Source organism: Bos indicus x Bos taurus, chromosome 20 (genome assembly GCF_003369695.1).
Source record: "Bos indicus x Bos taurus breed Angus x Brahman F1 hybrid chromosome 20, Bos_hybrid_MaternalHap_v2.0, whole genome shotgun sequence".
Lineage (NCBI taxonomy): Eukaryota > Metazoa > Chordata > Mammalia > Artiodactyla > Bovidae > Bos > Bos indicus x Bos taurus.
Genome location: NC_040095.1, coordinates 67,737,243 through 67,756,406, shown reverse-complemented (window position 1 = coordinate 67,756,406; position 19,164 = coordinate 67,737,243).

Below are 19,164 nucleotides of genomic sequence, written 5' to 3'. Positions count from 1 at the left end.
AATTAAGAGAAAAGTGAAGTATTTGCCTTTTGAGAAATATTTATAGATCCCCAAATTAGTACTTTCTGAAGGAAAGAAAATGGCTGACAGATCCATCCTAAAACTCCACGGTTTCCACTCAAGGCCAGTGGTGAAGGGTGTGGTTGGGGCTTGGGGGAGGGAGATTCCTGAGGGTACCTCCTGCCCAAAAAGGAACAGTCCCTAAAGGATTTAACATAAGTGGTTTGTGTCACCTACTAAGACTCCCAGGACTTTTCTCTCCAAATCTAGATGCCAAATTTCTCTGGCATCTTGATCTACCCTCAGAATGAGAAATAAAGGAAACCTGTACAAACACTGTCACATCTGACACCACACTGAACCAGAAAGCCAATAAAATAACGTCAATCTTCTCCAAGTTCAAGGGTGGAATTGTAATAAAGTGGCTTCAGACTTGGGGCTTCCCCGGTGATTCAGTGGTGAAGTGCCACCTGCCAAAGCAGGTTTGATCCCTGGATTGGGAAAATCCCCTGGAGAAGGAAATGGGAACCCACTCCAGTGTTCTTGCCTGGGAAATCCCATGGATAGAGGAGCCTGGTGGGCTGTAGTCCACGGGGTCACAAAGAGTCAGATGTGACTGAGCCACTGAGCACTCACAGGTTGTATCAAAGTACTCGTTTCATCTTTATTCTAAATTATTCAACAGAATCCATACTATTTTCTTTTGGAATGCAGTGCCAAAGCCAAGTTCTATTTGATTGATGATTGGTTTGTCCATTGATGATCATAGTGATCTGAAAGTCATTCCCTGCCATCGGGATAGCTGTGGCAGGTGGAGGACACATCTGGACATCTCAAAGCCACCATTAAGCCCCTGGCACAGGGTCAGACTCAGCAGGTACTCTGATCCAGGTCTGTGCAAAGTCCTTGACAAGGCAGAGAGGAGAGCTGCCCAGCGGATGGCTGGCCTCATGCTCTCTGCCCTCCCTCCTGACATGGAGCGGGAGCCTTGGATGCCTCGTGGCCTGGCTCCCAGGGCACACACACCTCCTTGCAGGCAGTAACATCTGACCACTGATCCTGCACTCTCGGTCCATTGCTTCATTGGTCCCAGTAGGGAGCTGAGCAGAAGCACCTGCTTTCTAAGAGCTGATGATGGCTGCTGGCAAGCACATCTACAGCTTCCTGGAGAAGAAGCCACCAATGACCATAACACAGCACATAATGCTTGGAAGTGGGGGCATGCCCTTATTCCAGTGAACTCCATGACCTCAGCAAGGCAGACAGTTAGGCCTGTGTTAGTGGTTTGATGGTAAAAAAAAAAAAAAAAAAAGAAAGAAAGAAAGAAAAGAAAATAGAAAAGAAAGAAAGGCATCCCTGGTCACCCAGATGGTAAAGAATCTGCCTGCAGTGCAGGAGACTGGGGTTTGATCTCTGGTTGGGAAGATCCCCTGGAGAAGGGAATGGCTACCCACTCCAGTATTCCTGCCTGAAGAATACCATGGTTAGACCATGGGGCTGCAAAGAGTCAGACATGACTGAGCAACTAATACTTCACTTCAGGACCTGGCCGTCCCCCAACACACAGAGGTCACAGCTGCCCCACCCTCAGAAGGCTCCCCCTACCAGGCACTGTGCCAGGGTCTGAGTGTATCCCCTGGTTTATGCCCCACAGAACTCTATTGGGTCAGCTGTTAGCAACCCATGTGCAAGTGAGGGAACTGAAGCTCTAGTGGTTAAGTGATGTGTTCAGCATTTGCCAATCAGAGGAAGAACTGGGTATGAACCAAGCTTCTCTTTCTCTCTAACAATTACTAATGCTGGGACTCAGCCCCACACACTATCTCTACTATACATACCCATCCACGCACTGGTCAGAGGAAATGCCCTCTTCCAACAACACAAGAGACAACTCTATACATGGACATCACCAGATGGTCAACACTGAAATCAGATTGACTATATTCTTTGCAGTCAAAGATGGAAAAGCGCTATACAGTCAGCAAAAGCAAGACCATGAGCTGACTGTGGTGCAGACCATGAACTCCGTTTTGAAAAATTCAGACTTAAATTGAAGAAAGGAGGGAAATTCACTAGGCCATTACGGTATGACCTAAATCATATCCCTTACTATTATACGGTGGAGGTGACAAATACATTCAAAGGATTAGATCTGATAGAGTGCCTGAAGAACGATGGACAGAGGTTCATAATGTACATGAGGTGGTGATCAAAACTATCCCCAAGAAAAAGAAATGCAAAAAGGCAAAATGGCTGCCTGAGGAGGAGTTACAAATAGCTGGGAGAAGAAGAGAAGCCAAAGGAAAAGGAGAAAAGGAAAGATGTGTCCATCTGAATGCAGAGTGCCAAAAGATAGCAAGGAGAGGCAAGAAAGCCTTCTTAAGTGAATGAATGCGAAGACATAGAGGAAAACACTAGAATGGGAAAGACTAGACATCTCTTCAAGAAAATTAGAGCTGCCAAGTGGATATTTCATGCAAAAATGGACACAATAAAGGACAGAAACTGTATGGACCTAACAGAAGCAGAAGATATTAAGAAGTGGTGGCAAGAATACATAGAAGAACTGTACAAAAAAAGATCTTCATGACCCAGATAACCATGATGGTGTGATCACTCACCTAGAGCCAGACACCCTGGAATGCAAAGTCAAGTGGGCCTTAGGAAGCATCACTACAAACAAAGTTAGTGGAGGTGTTGGAATTCCAGTTGAGCTATCTCAACCTAAAAGATGGTGCTGTGAAAGTGCTGCACTCGATATGCCAGCAAATTTGGAAAACTCAGCAGTGGCCACAGGACTGGAAAATGTCAGTTTTCATTCCAATCTCTAAGAAAGGCAATGCCAAAGAATGTTCAAATAACCACACAATTGAACTCATCTCACATGCTAGCAAAGTAATGCTCAAAATTCTTCAAGTCCAGGCTTCAACAGTATATGAACGAAGAACTTCCAGATACTCAAGCTGGATTTGGAAAAGGCAGAAGAACCAGAGCTCAAATTGCCAACATCTGTTGGATCATCTTAAAAGCAAGAGAATTTCAGAAAAACATCTACTTCTGCTTCATTGTCTACGCTAAAACCTTTGATGGTGTGGATCACAAAAAACTGTGGAAAATTCTTCACGAGGTGGAAATACCAGTCCACCTTACCTGCCTCCTGAAAAACCTGTATGCAAGTCAAGAAGCAACAGTTAGAACTGGACATGGAACAACAACTGGTTCAAAATTGGGAAAGGAGAATGTCAAGACTGTATATTGTCACCCTCTTATTTAACTTATATGCAGAGTATATTGTGTGAAATGCCAGACTGGGTGAAGCACAAGCTGGAATCAAGATTTCTGTGAGAAATATCAATAACCTCAGATGTACAGATGACACCACCCTTATGGCAGTAAGTGAAGAGGAACTATAGAGCCTCTTGATGAAGGTGAAAAGAGGAGAGTGAAAAAACTGGCTTAAAACTCAACATTCAAAAGATGAAAATCATGGCATCCGGTCCCATCACTTCATGGCAAATAGCTGGTGAAACAACAGAAACAGTGAGAGACTTTATTTTCTTGGGCTCCAAATCACTGCAGATGGTGACTGCAGCCATGAAATTATTAGAAGCCTTGTATCTTCTAGGTTCTATGACAAACCTAGAAAGCATCTTAAGCAGATACATTACTTTGCCAACAAAGGTCCGTAAATCAAAGCTATGGTTTTTCCAGTAATCATGTATGGATGTGAGAGTTGGACTATAAAGAAGGTTGAACGTTGAATAATTGATGGTTTTGAACTGTGCTGCTGGAGAATGCTCTGAGAGTCCATTGGACTGCAAAGAGATCAAACCAGTCCATCCTAAAGGATTCAGTCCTGAATATTCATTGGAAGGGCTGATGCTGAAGCTGAAGCTCCAAAACTCTGCCCACCTGATGCAAAGAACTGACTCATTAGAAAAGACCCTGATGCTGGGAAAGATTGAAGGCAGGAGGAGAAGGGAACAACAGAGGGCCAGATGGTTGGATGGCATCACTGACTCAATGGACATGAGTTTGAGCAAGCCCCAGGAGATGGTGAAGGATAGGGAAGCCTGGCATGCTGCAGTCCATGGGGTGGCAAAGAGTCAGACACGACTGAGCAACTGAACAACAACGACACACACCTGAATGCTTCAATTCAAGCTTCAGCTGCTCTGCGAAGTCTCTCTGATTTACCAGGAGGTCTTCCAGTTGATGACTTCCATTATCACCCCAGGCCTGATAAAGCAAGGAGCTCTGCCATGTTAGTTATTTTTTGTTGCTGTTTTTCAGTCACTAAGTCTTGTCAGACTCTTCACAACACCATGACTGCAGCACGCCAGCCTTGTCTGTCTTTCATGATCTCCTGGAGTTTGCTCAAATTCGTGTCCATGCCATGGTTAGAATCTTAGCTAAATCTGCTCCTCAAGAGAATCTGAAGACCTGGAAGTCAAGGGCCAGGTATTTTGTTGTGAGGATTGCCAGCATCCAGCATGGGATAGATAGCAAACATGTGGCAAAGGTAGGAAAAAGGAAAACAGAGAAGAACAGGGAAAGGAAGAACAGAGAAAGGGAAGAAAAGTAGACTTTTAAGATGACTTAACCCCAGCCATCTATCAAAAAAGAATAATTATTATTTCTAATGCATGCATTGAAAAAGAAAAGAACAATTAAATGTAGCCTGAATTTTTCCATCGTGGGATAATTAATGGGACAGGTTTGACCATGTGACCCACAGCAGAAAAGCATCAGTTCAGTTCAGTCACTCAGTTGTGTCCGACTCTTTGCTTTATGCCCACAAACAAGGAGTTAGAATGAGAAAGAAAGTCTTTGGTTTCTCCTAAGAGCCAGTTACGGAAATTTAATTCAATGTTTGCTAAGAGTGATAGCTTGAGGCTTAAGTTATTGATTGACCAAGTTTCTCTTATCTTGAACTAAGATAATAAAAATATTTAAGTAAAGAAAAATTGGCCCATTTCCTAACCTAACAAAAATATGAAATAGTCTTCCCTAACACAGACTGCAATGCCAACAGATACTCAGTGAAGTCATACTGAAAGCATGCCTAGATACATGAAATACAAGAGTATTGAATCAGTGAGTGAATGAATCTTTCTTAACCATTGGCATAGATACTATAACAAAAGTGAAGATAGTCAAAGTGAAAATAAGAGTGAAAAGCAAGATAAAGTTGAGCTTCCCAGAGGATTACTGGGTAGTAAGATAACACTGAGGAATTTATTAAGAAGGGATTAAGAGAAAAGTCAAGGAAAACTGAGAGACACTTAAAGAGATACACTGAAAGACTCCAACAAACCCTCAGTAGCAACAACAGTCTAAGGGCTGATGCCTGAAACATTTTCCCATTTAATAAAAGCCTTGTGTCTTCTATAAGAAACTCAATCTGATATCAAAGTGAGTTGAGAGGAAAAATTCACATAGGATTGTAAGGCAGGGAAATTTAGAACAGCAAAGCAAAGGAAAAAAAATAAAAGTTTTCAGAATTTTTATAAATAAAAAGAAATATCTGTTAGACTAACAGACTTCTCATTGGTTAAATTGATAAAGAAAGAACTGGAATAATGGCTTGAAAATGTTAAAGGGGGAAAGATCAGCATTGAATTATATGTTGATCCATGGTCTTTCAAATTTATGATATAATAATGTTGTTTAGTCACTCTGTCATGTCTGACAATTTTGCAACCCCCTTGGACGGTAGCCTGCCAGGTTCCTCTGTCTGTGGAATTTCCCAGGCAAGAATACTGGAGTGGGTTGCTAGTGAGATTCTCCTCCAGGAGATCTTCCTGACCCAGGGATCCAACTCTGTGGTTCCTGCTGCATCTTCTGCATTGCAGGTGGATTCTTTACCCCTGAGCCACCAGGGAAGCCCATACAATATAATAAAGACATTTTCAATTTTAAATTCTAAGCCAGTTAACAAACATCTTACAATTGAAGAAGAAATTAAACATAATAAAAAGAAGAAAAGTGTAGGCAGAGGCTTGGAGTGGGAATACAGAAACCTTGCTCATCTAAGACCTTGGTAACATACATGTGATACCATAATTAATTATGAGCCTAAATTTGATTTTTGTGGTTAAAGAGCTGGCACTGAAATTCTAGATAATAGGAACAGAATCAGGAGGCTAGCTAAAGCACAGCATGCTCTTTATCCTACTGTTGAAAATTAGAAAGCCTAAATAGTTTCAAACATTGTTACACAATTTAGAGTGAGCCACAATTATTAAAAGCATGGATAACGTTAAAGAGAGAAAAAAGAATGAAGAAAGTGTTTTATTCTGGTAGAAAGTGATTTTAGAAAAATAAAAAAGAAAGGAAAAATGAGGTTGTTAAAATTAATCATTTAAAAAAATCATCCAAATGTTCCCGTACAGAGGTGAGTGAATCCCTCACTTGTGGCTTGATGCTCCTGTCTCACAAGGAAGAAACCACAACTTGGACGCCAGACTCCCTTGCAGCTATTCTGCAGGCTTGTGACCTTGGCTCCACCAATCAGTCTGTTTGGACAAACTCGAACGTGGCTTCTATCCAGAAACCAGGACATGTAAAAAACAGGTGCCCTATGGATTCCAGGGTGGTGAGGGGAAGGGTAGAGACCTGTCCACCAGGTCGGGCCCTGACACCCACACCAAGCACCACAGAGCTGTCTGCAGAGGCTGGGCTGAGCAGGGCAGTGTGGCTTCCTGCTGCAGAAATCCCATGGTGTGAGGCAGGTGCCACTCCTGACTGCATCCCCTTAGAGGATGCCTGTGGGACACGCTCAGAGTGTCTCTACTATTTTATGATTTGTTCTCATGATTTTTTGTAACAATCTACCATTCACTTACGTATAACCACCAACACTGAGTGTCATTGTGCCTGGTGAAGAATGAAGAACGTCACTATGGCAATAACTGAGTCAAGCTGGGTTCTTTAGGTACAAAAACAGACCACTGAACACTTGATAAACAATAGAGGTGTGTGTAGATGAAAAATTACTTGTTAATTACAAATGGAACATTAACTTTACAAGGTGTTCACCAAACACAGTCTTAACCAAGTAACCTGAGTTAATATCCCTAATAATGAGACAAACTGATATCCTCTGCCTACAGATATAATGTCCTGTGAAGAAAACATCATTTTTTAATATTTATGCATAAAAGCATAACTTGAAATCAATTATGAGGAAGCATGCAACAGACCCACATTGAGAGAGATTGTACACAATAACACAGCTGTATTCTTGAAGTCAAAGTCATAGAAGACAGAAGTACTTGAGTACATTTTCTGAATTAAAGGAGACTAAATAGACATGGCAATTAAATGTGATGTGGGAGTCTGAATTGGACCCTGGAGTATAAATATAAAGTAAGGGCAACAAATATTACTGGAAAAATTGCTAAAATTTGAAAGTGAACTGTGGATTAGTGGATATCCTTGTTATATTTCCCAGTTTGATTAATGTTCGATGGTAGGTAAAATTTATACATACCTGAGAAGATGTACGATGCTGAAAATTTAGCCAGAGAATATTTCACCAGATGCAAATACTGGAGATGAGAAATAGTTTTATATGCCAACGCTGAAAATTTTGGTTCTTTCATATTTTCTCTAAATTCTACCTGTAAAATGCTGTGTTCTTATCTTAGCTCTTTACTTAGCTAATAATAGCCAGCTGAACATTCAGCATTCTGCCTCAAAATATAATTGTTCAAATCCAAAAGTTTATTTAGTACATTTGCTGTTTCTCAGATACCACCCACCATGGTTTTACAAACTGTACCACCAACAACAACGTGGCCTCCATAATTCCAGCCTCCTGAAAAGTCTCCATCCATTTTTTCCAGTCTTGACCCACCACCAAGCCCCAGTGCAATGATGGTTATTTTATATTTTTGTTACAGCACCACCCTACTCTGAAGTAGCAGTGTCTACACTAGCTCCCTATTATCATGATAAAGGTGTTTTACAAACCACCCTGACAGGCAGTGCCTTAAAGCGTGCCCGTGTATTATGCCCTGTGTCAGTGGCCAGCTGGATAGTTTTACGGATCCCATCTGGACACCCTGGTCAACTGCAGCTCCTGGCAGTGCCTTTGCTGATGGAGTCTGGGCTGCCTTGCTCGTCTGGGGTCAGTTGGCTCTTGTTGGTCTATGAGGGCTAACATGCCTGGGTTCTCAGCCACAGGTCCCTCATATCCTCCATCCCAACATGCATGCCATCATGTTAAGTTCAGAGGATTCTAAAGACAGCAGGCATGATCATGTCGGAGGGCACGTGAAAATTCACATGCACGTTGATGTTCTTTGCTGCTGCTGCTAAGTCACTTCAGTCGTGTCCAACTCTCTGCAACCCCAGAGACAGCAGCCCACCAGGCTCCGCCATCCCTGGGATTCTCCAGGCAAGAACACTGGAGTGGGTTGCCATTTCCTTCTCCAATGCATGAAAGTGAAAAGTGAAAGTGAAGTCTCTCAGTCGTGTCCGACTCTTAGCAACCCCATGGACTGCAGCCCACCAGGCTCCTCCGTCCATGGGATGTCTAATTGGTCAAAGTAAGTCATGGGGCTGAGTTCAAACTGGAAGGAACAGGTGTTCTAGAGCCAATGAGTGGATACAGAGGAGACTTTCACTGGGATCTTAGCGTAGGTAATCTACCACTGATATGCAGTGAAGCAGGCACTGAAGCTCAGTGTGAAAAGCGTGATCATTTCCATGAGTAGTATTCGTGAATCCTACATCTATATAGGAAAAAAACAAAACAAAACATGAATCTTGCCTACTACCTCACACTAGAGACAAAAACCAGCCTAACTGGACAGAATAAAATATGCAAAAGAAAATAATAAAGCTTCTAGGCACGTCTCTTGTGATTGGTTCCCATCCTTATTATTAGAGTTGCCTCTAGAAAACATAGATCAGTTCATACAATTCCCTTCCTTGAAAATATGAAATGTCCCTACTTTCTTCAAAATAAATTTCAATTGATTGCAAATTGAATGCATAACCCTCAAAGTCCTTCAATACCCAACCTCAAGCTATGAGTTGAAAATGAACACCGCCCCAGCCATCTCATGCACAGGTCACACCAGAAAGCACCTATCTTTTCAGAGTCTCTGCATCTCTCACTCACGTTTCCGGCTTTCTCTGCCCTCTCCAACTGGTGAGATATTAATTCTGATAATCAAACAGTATAGACTCTTGGGGCTTCCCTGGTGGCTCAGATGGTAAAGTGTCTGTCTGCAATGCGGGAGACCTGGGTTCGATCCCTGGGTTGGGAAGATCCCCTGGAGAAGTAAATGGCAACCTACTCCAGTACTCTTGCCTAGAGAATCCCATGGAAGGAGGAGCCTGGTAGGCTACAGTCCATGGGGTTGCTAAGAATTGGACATGACTGAGCAACTTCACTCTCTCTCTCATAGACTCTTGAAACCTTCCAGGGATTCCCCAAAACCAAGCAGAAAGAATCCCCTCCCCTCTGTCTGTGCCCCCCAGGATCTGACTCAGTCACCCTGTCACCTCCTATGTTCTGTGTGGCCACAGTGGGGCTCCTTCGGCTTCCCACATCCCAGCAGTGTTCCCGCCTCCTATTGGACAGCCAATTTGTGCAAGGAAGCAATTGATGGAGAAGAGTGAGGGGAAGGGAGGGGTAGGAAGGAAAACAAAACTAGGAATTCCACAACAGTTCAGGCGCAAAAATTAAATAAATCAATTTTCACTTCAAAATAAAGGAGTTGTTAGAAGGGAGGATTACTGGACTGAATGTCAGTAGTATGACACAGTATGAGTGTGTTTTGTGTTTGACTACTGCAGTCATTGCTGCTGTTGCTGTGGTCCTCCTTTTACAAGGCTTGGTGTCAGTTTACCTACCTCTTGTAAAAATAAAATACAGGCTGTAGCCTGTGTGTGAGCTGTGAGCAAATGGAGAATCAAGATACAGTGTACCTGATTTGGGAGAAATGGCAGTTCATTAAAATTTCACATTATAGTGTGAAATAAATGTTGACATTTGGTTCACAGTCATGGCCACAGTTGCTCTCTCAGTTGCTCAGTCATGTCCGACTCTTTGCGTCCCCATGGGCTGTAGCCCACGGGGCTCCTCTGTTTATGGAATTCTCCAGGCAGGAACACTGGAGTGGGTGGCCATTTCCTCCACCAGGGGATATTCCTGACCTGAGTCTCCTGTGTCCCCTGCATCACAGGAGGAGTCTTTACCCGCTGAGCCATTGGGGAAATCCGATGGCCATAGTATCTCCCACTTATAACTTTGCAGATTTCTAGGGACGGGTTGGGACAAGCACGTTACATTCTTAATAGACCAAGTCGTTTAAGTTCCAATAATCATTTAAAGTAGGTTTCCATTCTCACTGAGGGGAAACAGTCTCATAAAAGTAGTGGAGAGTGTCCTTCCAGAGGTCTTTCTAGACATGATGGCTGAGTTTGGCTGGACAGTCCAGAGGGAGTGCTCCAAACCTTCAAACCAAGAGACTTTTGCTTAAGACATGCCCATAGGCGCCTGTTATGATCTCACAACTAGTTATACTTGGCCAATCATAGCGGCTGGGATTAGTAACTCAGGTTATGTCTGCTGCTCAGAATGAGCAGAGATGAATTTCCTGGAATATTATTAGTCTTGAAGTGATTTTCCAGGTCCCCCATGACAAAGTTTACTTATTTTTAAAGCAGTCTGTACAATATTAATATTTACCTTAGTAATATTTGAGGACTATTTCAGGCTTTTCCCCTATACATGATTTAAGTGGAGTGAAATCCCCTGATTGTATATGCTATGATCATTTGTATCAGGGCTCCCCTGGTAGTTCAGCAGTAAAGAATTTGCCTGCCAATGCAGGGGCAGCAGGAGATGTGGGGTTCAATTCCTGGGTCAGAGGAGAAGGCAATGGCAACCCACTCCAGTATTCTGGCCTGGGAAACCCCATGGACAGAGGAGCCTGGCGGTGGGCTACAATCCATAGGGTCGCAAAGAGTCAGACACAACTGAATCAACTTAGCAAGCACACTCACACAATTTATACAGGACTTAGACTGATCTTGCCAAACTCTTTTGTTATGATTCAAAAACTTACCTTTTTCCTGGACAAAGACTCAGCGTCCTTCTCCTTCTGCTAGCTCATTGTGACTGGCTCACGGCCAGACGCGTCCCCCGAGTGGGTGTGGGCTCTCCGAGAGGGGCCCGCCAGCTTGGCTGTGCCCGAGTGGGTGTGGGCTCTCCGAGAGGGGCCCGCCAGCTTGGCTGTGCCCGAGTGGGTGTGGGCTCTCCGAGAGGGGCCCCCAGCTTGGCTGTGTTCTTGTGCTGCGCGGACCCCTCCTTTACCCCAGGTGCAGGTCACATGCAGGAAGACTCGGGGTTCCGACGCAACAGAGCCCTGGCTATGCCGTCAGTGCGAGAGTCAGCAGCTTGTCCTTCTCAGTGGTGGACCAAGCGCTTGACAATCACAGAGCGTATCTGTTCCTGAAACACAAGTGATTCTGGCCCCACACACGTGTTGTATTTGGAGGATTTCTCATTCTTCCAAAATGATATGTGGGTTTTAGGATGGCTCTTTCATTTTTTTTTTTTTCAATTGAAGAGCAGTAGTTGACTTACAATGTTGTGTTAGTTTCAGGTGTGCAGCAAAGAATTCAGTTTTATATATGTATGCTGCTGCTGCTGAGTCACGTCAGTCGTGTCCGACTCTGTGCGACCCCATAGATGGCAGCCCACCAGGCTCCCCGTCCCTGGGATTCTCCAAGCAAGAACAGTGGAGTGGGTTGCCATTTCCTTCTCCAATGCATGAAAGTGAAAAGTGAAAGTGAAGACGCTCAGTCGTGTCCGACTCTTCACGACCCCATGGACTGCAGCCCACCAGGCTCCTCCATCCATGGGATTTTCCAGGCAAGGGTACTGACTGGAGTGGGGTGCCATTGCCTTCTCCATTATATTTATTTATATATATATATAATTACAAAATATTGAGTATAGTTCCCTGTGCTATACAGTAGATCCTTGTTGCTTATCTATTTTACACATAGTAGTATATATGTTAATACATATATATGTTAATCCCGAACTTCTAATTAATCCCTCCCTTTAACCCTTGGGTAACCTTAGAGTCTATTAAATAACCTGTGGGTCTATTTCTGTTTTATGAATAAGTTCATTTGTATCATTTTTTAAGATTCCACATATAAAGTGATAGCATATGATATTTGTCTTTCTCTGTCTGGCTTCCTTGACTTCTATGATCATCTCTCAGAAGACCAGGTCTCCATTCTTCAGGAATCTGCAATCGACCCTGGCCTTCCACATGGAGTGAAATCCAAAGGGTGAGCATATGCATGCTTAGTCACCTAGTCATGTCCAACTCTGCAACCCTGTGGACTGTAGCCCACGAGGCTCCTCTGTCCATGGGATTTTCCAGACAAGAATAGTGGAGGGGGCTGGCATTTCCTGCTCCAGGGGGTCTTCCTGCCCCAGGGATCGAGCCCATGTCTCCTGGGTCTCCTGCACTGGCAGGTGGACTCTTTACCACTGTGCTCCCTGGGAGTGGACACTTACTGATGCTGTGGAGATGACGTCTGTGTATACTCAGCCTGAGAGGCTACCTGTGCACCCAGGGCAGGGGAGGTGAGGTGGAAACACTGGGTGAGCAGAGCTGGGTGGACAGAAACTCCACAGGACACTCAGATCCATGAGCACGTGGCCACCACAGAGCAGCCAACACCACTCCAAAGCCAACCCCACATTTTAAGGGAGAATTAAACAATAACTACTCCAAGTTTATTCCTGCTGGCTCAATAAAAAATAATTCCACGAGATACATAGCTATTGGGGACTCTTAGATATAAACTAATTATAGATCACTCAGAGCTTTACAAAACCCCAAGCAAACACCAATAGACTGGATATTTCATATTGCTCTGATATGGAATGAGAGAGAAAAGAGCTGAAGAGATGTTTCACTTGACTATATCTAATCATCTAAACATCATTATATAAATGGCAATTCTAAACCACCAATGGTTTTTGAAAAGCTGTGAAAAGTAAGTTTAAAATATTAAGAAGATGTATGGATAAAGAAGATGTGAGAGATGTGTGTGTGGGGTGTGTGTGTGTGTGTGTGTGTGTGAGTCACCAAGTCATGTCTGACTCTGCAACCCCATGGACTGTAGCCTGCCAGGCTCCTCCATCCATGGGATTTCCCAGGCAAGAATACTGGAGTGGGGTGCCATTGCCCTCTCCAGGGGATCTTCCTGACCCAGGGATCGAGACTTGGCCTCCTGCATTTCAAGCAGACTCTTTACTTTATATACTCTTTATATATATATATATTAGTACCATACATTATATGCGTGTGTGTGCTGCAAAGCACAGCTCTGAGACTCCACAGGAAGCTGGGGCAGCTGAAGCTCCCTGAGCCCAGGATGTTCCGCAGAAGGCTGGAAAAGAGCAAGGGTCACCCTGAGATGGGGCCAGGGCCAAAGCAGCAAGTAGTTTCCTGGGATGAGGCCAAAAGGACTTAAAATTTAAAAAAAACACATTGCCAGGCTGTGTCTTAAAAGAGGGGGGAAAACTGAGCTGCAAGCCACAGGCCAGTGGGCTCAGGCTGAGCCCTGAGAACTCCAGAAGCGAGGGGGCGGGGTGGACTTGAGGCTGAGAAAGAGAATGTTCAGTGTGGGGACCATGAGGGTGGGGCCTTGCCCAGGGACTTAGTCTGTCTCTATAAAGTCTCTACAGGTAATTTCTGGTCAATGTGCCGTGGAGGATATTTTTAATTCTTCTCATGAACCACAGTCAAGATGTGTACCTTAAATTTTAAACCCCGCCTATGAAGGAAAGGGACAAATGAGGACCCCCTCTTGGCAAGGCTTCAGAAAACACTCCCTGAAAAATGTCCCATAAAAATGTATGCGTGCTGACGTACATGTGCGGTTAAACCAGATGAAACAGCCGCTGGACATGGGTGGCTTCTGAGTCCTAGCTACTGTAAAGCTGTCACTCTCCAGTTAAAAATAAATTAAAAAAATAAACATTTGAAACTGTTGAGATTCAGCTTTTTTATTTACACAATTTCACATGGTTCAGGTTAATCATTGAAGATCTCTGTTGACACAGTAAGGGGCAGGGAATTCTTTTGCCTCTGATCCGATTGACATGTATCAATCGGCGTTGCAGCTGAAGAAAGGTGCACCCCATTTCAGGCACCTACACCTACAAGGAATCTCTTGACTTCTGAAGAATACACTGCAGAGTTTGACAGCGAAAGGCAGAAACTGACAAGATCATTTTGAGAATTTTTTTTTAATATGGTTACTAATGTACATTTAAAGAGTTAAAAAAAAAAAAAAAAACTGTGTATTAGTGTGAACAAATGAATGACCAGAAGTAGAAAAGTTGGGTTTCTTTGGCTATAAAGAATGTCTTCATCTTGGAGAAGCGTTAGTCGCTTAGTCATGTCTGACTCTTTGCAATCCCATGAATTGTAGCCCACCAAGCTACTTCTACCCATGGGATTCTCGAATTACTGGAGTGGGTAGCCATTCCCTTATCCAGGGGATCTTGCCCATCCAGGGATCAAACCCAGGTCTCCTACAGTGCAGGCAGATTGTTTATCACCTGTGCCACAGGGGAAGCTTGGTTGGGTTTTTTATATACTTCCCTGAACTATTCCTAAACCGTTTGTGAAAATCAGCATGGGGATAAACTTGGAAGGCTGATCTAATGATTTAAAGTAAGGTGACATTAATAAATAAACATGGTTGTTAATTATGAGTAAACTGAACATTTTAATTTAAATGCAATTTAATATAGAATTTTGCTTCATTCAACATTAGCAACATTGGGTCATATTTAAAGAAACTGAATTAGAAACATACCAGCAATAAATATTAGTTGACATATTTAAGAAATGTCCTAGGGTTTGACAAAGACCTTAGCTTTAGATCCATGGCAGCTGGCATTCTGCCCAGATAACTTCTAGAGACAGGCTGAAGTTACTGGACATCTGAAGACCCACAAGTGGGGCTTTGGGAAAGAAGATCCTGGTCTTTGGCTCCCCTGGGATCCTCCTCAGCCCTGGAAGTCTGGTCAGGCAGAAAAGGCAGAGACGAGCGTGCTCTGGGATGTTAAATTTAAAATAAATAAACAATAGAAGCTTCAGGGAGCTACAAAGCGGGCAGCAGTATTTCCTTGATAGCAAATCTTTTGAAAAGCTTGACAGAGGACATAAAACTGGCCCGGGAACAGAACTGGCGGGATCTCCTTTTAATTTTTAAAAATGCTTATTTGATACTAGAGTATAATCGATTTACAGTTTGTGTTGGTGTCAGATGTACAACAAAGTGATTCACCTATACATATACATATGTGCGTGCGTGCTAAGTCGGTCAGTCGTGTCCAACCCTTTGCGACCCCATAGACTGTAGCCCGCCAGGCTCCTCTGTCCATGGGATTCTCCAGGCAAGAATACCGGAGAGGGTTGCCATTTCCTTCTCCAGGGGAGTCTTCCCGACCCAGGGATCAAGCCCGTGTCTCTTGTGACTCCTGCACTGGCAGGTGGGTGCTTTACCTCTAGCACCACCTGGGAAGCCCCACATATACATACATCTGTTATTTTTTTAAATTCTTTTCTCACTTAGGTTATTATGTAATACTGAGCAGAGTTTCCTGTGCTCTACAGGAGGCCTTTGCTGAATATCTATTTTCTATATAGTTTGTACTTCTTAGTGCCAAACTCCCAATTTATCCCTCCCCCTACCCGTCCCCTTTGGTAACCCTGTTTGCTCTCTATGCCTCTGAGTCTGTTTCTGCTTTGTAAATAAGTTTGTTTTTACCTATTTTTAAAGATTCCCCATGTAAATAATATCCTATATTATCTGTATTTCTCTCTGACTTACTTCACTTAGTATCTCTAAGTCAATCTTTATTTTACTATCGATCAAGTGAAAATGCCAGATCTGAAAAAAAATGTGCCCAGTCCTGTGTGCGCATGCATGCATGCACACCGCCAGAGGCACACACTGGATCAGCATGTCACCCTGCAGACTTGAGTAGAAGAAGAGACGGGAGAGCAGCGGAGGTCATGGGCACGGAGGTGTGGGAGCGGAGGAGGATGTTTCATGGAGGCCACATCTGGGAGAGAGAGGCTGAACCATGTATGCAGTGCCCGTGGGGACAAACTCAGTGTGGGACCATGAACTCACCCCGTCCAGAGTATATAAGAGGCCATTAACAACTAAGGGGGAAAGCAGATGGGAGCTGTATTGAGCTATACTGTTAAAGAGCCGTACATCCATTCCTCCGAGGGTCTTGGAGGAAAATGGTCAGACGGCAAACCTTGCCCCTGGAGTGGAGACTCAGGTTGGTCCCCCACTCTCCTCTTGCTGGGCTTTTCTCAGCTGCAGGAGCTCCGGCCAGGTGCTGTCCTGGGGCCAGAACTCAGCCTGTGTCTCCTGGCACATGTGGAAGACCAGTCCCTTCCACACCCTCACCTGGGCAGGTGTAAAGATGGAGGCTGCTGGGAGGGGCTTATACCCATGTAAAGGCACATATGTTAATTTGCTCCAGTCCTGTCTGACTCTTCGCAACCCCGTGGACTGTAGCCTGCCAGGCTTCTCTGCCCACGGGATTCTCCAGGCAAGAATACTGGAGGAGGTTACCCTTTCCTTCTCTAGGGGTTCATCCCCACCCAGGGATTAAATCAGTGTCTCTTATGTCTCCTGCCTTGGCAGGCAGCTTCTTTACCACTAGCACCACCTGGGAAGCCCCCACAGAGGCATGAGGCTAACCTTCCTTAAAGCCCAATAGATGCTTCCAGAAGTAACTAAGTTTGTGTCAAGCTGTCCATAGTAATGGCTTCTCCATGTAGAGCTATGGGTGCTCATCCTGACTGTCTGGGTCTGGAACTCACCTGCTCCTTGTGTTAAGATCCAGCACTCAGAGTTGGGGAGCCCAGGAAAAGGACACCACTCACCTGAGGACTTGTTCCAACCTGTGTTTGCTACACATTTAGCAGGCATGAAATGGTAAGGAGACTCTCTCGTCTGGTGTCAAGAGACAAGAGAGAAAGTCAAACCATACATCTGAGCAAACAATAAATATGGGAGCTGATGAGAAGAGTGTCAAATGCATCTTGAAGGATACAGTTAAGATCATCGAGAAGATCAGAGAAATGAGGAGAAACTCCACTTGGAGAGACCCCAGTAAGGCATTCGACTGACACAGTTGATCCCACGCAGACATGGCAAGCCAGGGATTAAAGAAGGGAGAGTCAACCCGAGGACAAAGAGAAAAGGCCCAGTGCTTCATCCATGGAGGAAGCTCTGGTGAAGACAGAGAGGGAGCTTTTTGAGGTTACTTCAGTGTCTGTAAAACATGAGACTCTTACTAATATGTCCAGTGTTAACAAAATGTTGCAAGGCAAATGCTAAAGGCATTCAAATGAGATTATTTCCAGGTGGGACATAGTCACAGTTCAGCTGACTCTGAAGGGTGGACAGTAGTGAAATCGGTGTGTCCAGAGGAGTAGACCAGAGACATGGAGGCAGGAGGCCTGGAGGCAGTTGACACCCCCAGAAACCCAGGGTCTGTGGCAGGGGCCACAGAGAGGAGTTCAGTGTGGACAAGTGTCAGCAGGCAGACGGGGGAGCAAGGCTTGCATCTTGTACTAATTCCGAGGAACTGATGGGTTTGCTTGCTTGTGATATGCGGTGAGGGCAGAGGGGTCAGGTGGGACCTACAAGTTACCCTGGAGGCATAGCATGATGAAGAGAGTGGTCAAGAGGGAGGGAAACAGCCCCTGTCCTCCTCAGGAGGATTTCTGCCGTGTCCATGGAAGAGTGATGAGCAGAGAATGCCGAGCCTGGTGACAGCAGTGGAGGAGAAGCACCCAGACCCGGGGACACACGGGTTCCCGGGAAGAGGAGGAAGGTGGAACTGAAGGCGACTGTCAGATCTTGAGCAGGAATGTCCAGAATCCTGGTGAATAACATCGAGAGCTAAGTAGACATGGAGAGCGAGAAGCCTTGGTTTCCTGTTTGACACGGTTGCAGGGACATTCAGATGGACGCCTGAAACCTACCAGGATGAAGCTGAAGATGGGAAGTTTAAGTCGTGCTGGGAGAGGGGAGAGCAGATGCCTCAGACAGGTGGTTCCCAGACCTCAATTCACAGAATCACCCAGAGGGCGCTTGGAAACGTCCCTGCTTCAAAGAGGACCTGAGTCCGCAGAGCTGGGATGGGGCCGGGAACGGGCATTGTTGCTGCTCTTCAGAGCACCGTGCTTTGAGAATTGCTGCCTTAGAAAGTCAATTACAGGGACTTCTCCCTGTGGTTCAGTGGCTAAGACTCTGCACTCCCAGTGCAGGGGGCCCAGGTTCAAACCCTGGTCAGGGAGCTAGATCCCACAGGCTGCAACAAGGAGTTTGCACGCTGCAATGAAGGCAGCCTGAATAAATAAACAAGAAAGTAAACTGTGACAGGATGGACTGTGGGAAAATAACCGAAAAGGACCAAAAAGTGGGCATCCTACAGGGAGCTGTTCTCAGGCTGAACCACCCATCAGAACCCCCAGAGGAGCTTGCAGATACCAAAACAGACACAGCCCCTGCCCTTCCAAGAGAAAAGAGCTCACACACACACACACCCTGCCCTGAGACCCTGGTTGAGTTGGCCTTGTCCCAAATGGAGTCGCTGGAATTTTTTAAATTCTCAGGGTCATTCTAACATCTATCCAGGGTTGAGAATTGCTGATTAAGGAGATGAGAAGAGAGAGAACCATTTATCTATTTTCTAAAGAGGCAGATAAGGACCTCACGTTTCCTGACAGAACTCTAATTCTCTTTTCTTTTCTCAAGAAAATCCCTTGAAATGCAATTTGTTCACAGGTGCCCCAACTGAAATGTTGGCAACTAAGAGAAGAAATGGTTTGCTCTTGTGACACCTTTAAGATATGAACAGTAGATGAAGCTTCAAGAGCATCAGTGAGCAGGAATCTCCTGGTAGTACAGTGGCTGGGAGTCCACGCTCCCAGTGCAGAGAACACAGGTTTGATCCTTGATCTAGGAACCAAGATCCCTCCTGGCATTTTGGCATAGCCAAAATGAACTTATCGACCAAATAGAAATAGAGTCACAGATGTAGAAAACAAACGTATGGTTGCCAGG